Below are 3437 nucleotides of genomic sequence, written 5' to 3'. Positions count from 1 at the left end.
TATATATATATATATATATATATATATATATATATATATATATATATATGTATATATATATATATATGTGCATGTTTGTTGTTATCCACCACTTGGCTACCAGAGTTGGTTTATTTACATCCCTATAACTTACTGGTTTGGTAAAAAGAGATCAAAAAATAAGCTCTAGGCTTAAAAAAAAGTACTGATTTTAATTTGTTCAACTAAACCCTTCAAGTTACTGCCCCAGCACGACCACAATTGAATGACTGAAGCAAGTAAAAAAAAAAAATACCCAACCACCTCATCTCCCTTTCTCTCATCCTCTTCATGTGTACTGTATTATTATTATTATTTTGCCAAGGTCGAATTTACCTTTCATCTTTTTGGGGTTGATAAAAAAAGTACCAGTTGAAAACTGGGGTCAATGTAATCGACCTATCCCCTACCCCCAAAATTGCTGCCATTGTGGCAAAATTGAAACCATTATTATTGTCAATTTGACTCAGGTTTTTTGTCAATTCTGGTAGAATTTACATGGGTAGCAGGGGTTACTACCTGTAACCTTTAGGTATCTACAATCTTTCAGTAGTCTTTCAAGTGCTTAAGACTCTCCTGTTAATCTTTCCTGTCCCTAAGAGACAAACTTTCTGTAAGAGCTCTACCATACATTCCATTCCAATCTCCTTCAACCATTTGTCTATATCTTTGCTTACGGTTCCCAATGCACCCATTATTATTACAGGCACAACCTTTACAATTTTCAAATTCCAAATTCTTACAATTTCAAAGAATAAAAAGTTTTGAATGGTACAACAATGCACTATAATACAAAAAATGGACTATATACCTGTTGTAATTTAGTTATCCATAGTCCTATGATATTTCGGAATACAATTCCTTCAAATATTCTTAGATTATAACAGCGACTCCATCTAAGAATATCTGAAGAAGGACTTGTATTCCAAAATAGCATCAGACTATGGATAACTAAATTACAACAGGTATATAGTGCATTGTTGTACCATTCAAAACTTTTTATTCTTTACAAACAATATACAATGTTTCAAGCGAACTACAATACTCTCCTTACAATTTTAAGGGACTGTATTTTTTCTTTTGTGTTTTCCATCTTTCTGATCCTGGAATCAAACGGACATGATGGATCAATTAATTGCCAACTTCCCTTTTCCTTGTTATTATTATCAAGGTGGCGAGATTGATGAATCGTTACCGGTATTTCACCCATCGCTGCGTTCTGAGTTCAATTCTGCTGAGGTTGACTTTGCCTTTCTTCCTTTCAGGGTTGGTAAATTAAGTACCAGTGAAACACTAGGGTTCATGTAATTGTCTAGTCCCCTCCTCATAAATTTCAGGCCTTGTGCCTATAATAGAAAGGATTATTATCAATATTAGTATAAGGGTGGTGAGCTGGCAAAATCGTTTGCACACTGGTTGAAATGCTTAGTAGTATTTCACCCGTTATGTTCTGAGTTCAAATTCTGCTGAAGTTCACTTTGCCTTTCATCCTTTTGGGGTCGATGTAATCAACTGGTCCCCTCCTGTCAAATTTCAGACCTTGTGCCTTTAGCAGAAAGGTTTACTTGGCAAGGAATGGGAACCGAATTGAAAGTAGATAAAGTTAATGAGCATCATCATTGATGATGATGATGATTAACTTCATTTTCTTTCAATTTTGTTCCCATTTCTTGCCGAGTGTCTACCTAAAACATAGGGCAAAGTAACTCATTGTAAACATTGGTAGGCCATTAAGATGAACACACCAGATAGTTCATTTACAAAGTCATGTGATAGAAAAAGAATGGGAAGAAAGTAAAGGGGGGGAAAGAAAATTCACAGTGACAATGCTCTTCTTAATACGTGTGATGTACCAGTTAAGACAGACGAAATACCACTAAGCATTTTGCTTGGCGTGTTAACAATTCTACCAGCTCACTACCTTAACAATAATAATAATCCTTTCTATTATAGGTACAAGGCTTGATATTTTTGGGGAGGAGGGGCCAGTCGATTAAATCAAGCTAGTATGCAACTGGTACTTAATTTATTGACCCCAAAAGGATGAAAGGCAAAGTCAACCTTGGCGGAATTTGAACTCAGACATAACAACAATAATAATAAAACTGATTTCAAATTTAGGCACAAGGCCAGCACTTTCCAGGAAGGGGTTAAGTTGATTACACTGACCCCAGTGCTCACCTGGTGCTTATTTTATCAACCCGATGAGGATGAAAGTCAAAGTCGACCTTGGAGGAATTTGAACTCAGAATGTGGAGATGAACAAAATGCTACAATGCATTTCCCCAGCTTACTAACGATTTTGCCAGCTCATTGCCTTCATTGTAATCAATATTAAAATCTGTATGTTTTGGGTGAACAATTCGCACTTTGAAATTTCGAGCATTACTTTGCCTCTCCTCTAACCTGGCTGAATTTTTCTATGAACATCAATTATATGCATTGTATGAACATTATGCATAAAAGGCATATGCTACCATAAACGTAAGCTGAACTCCCTCACTACACAGATATATGTGCATCGCACACATTCATGACAGCATATAAAATACACAACTTTTGGAATCCACAACACTGAGTTTACTCTCCTGTCGATCAAGTTTGATGTCAGAATATACGAAACTCCGTAATTATGTGTAAATATGAAAAATCATGTGCACTCAAAATGAACAAAATGCATTGTGCAGGTGCAAATGTGCATGGATGTATCTGTGCATAGACATATTTTCATATTTATGTTTGTAAATTTAATGCGGCAAGAATTTATGCAAGGGAAATAAAAATTAGAGTTGTTTCCCCTGATCTCTTTTACTCTTTTCAGTCATTTTGACTGTCCACGCTGGAGCACCGCCATTTAGTCGAGCAAATCGACCCCAGGACTTATTCTTTGTAAATCTAGTACTTATTCTATCGGTCTCTTTTGCCGAACCGCTAAGTTACGGGGACGTAAACACACCAGCATCGGTTGTCAAGTGATGCTGGGGGACAGACAGACAGACACACACACACATATATATATATATATATACATATATACGACGGGCTTCTTTCAGTTTCCGTCTACCAAATCCACTGACAAGGCTTTGGTCGGCCCGAGGCTATAGTAGAAGATACTTGCCCAAGGTGCCACGCAGTGGGACTGAACCCGGAACCATGTGGTTGGTAAGCAAGCTACTTACAACACAGCCACTCCTACGCCTGATCTGTATATTTGTTTATTCCAAAATCCCACATAGCCTCGTTGTATTCTTATCCATATGATAGACTCGATAATTGCTGAGAATTCTCAGCATGAAACCAACAGTAGCCTTGTTAACCCACAGATAAAGGACATTTATTCACCAATGTGGTCTTGGGCTCCCATTCTCACTGTTCGATATTCGCGTTTATATATATATATATATATATATATATATATA

Source organism: Octopus bimaculoides, chromosome 3 (genome assembly GCF_001194135.2).
Source record: "Octopus bimaculoides isolate UCB-OBI-ISO-001 chromosome 3, ASM119413v2, whole genome shotgun sequence".
NCBI classification, from domain to species: domain Eukaryota; kingdom Metazoa; phylum Mollusca; class Cephalopoda; order Octopoda; family Octopodidae; genus Octopus; species Octopus bimaculoides.
The sequence above is the reverse complement of the archived record's forward strand: the minus strand, read 5'-3'. Positions refer to the sequence as shown.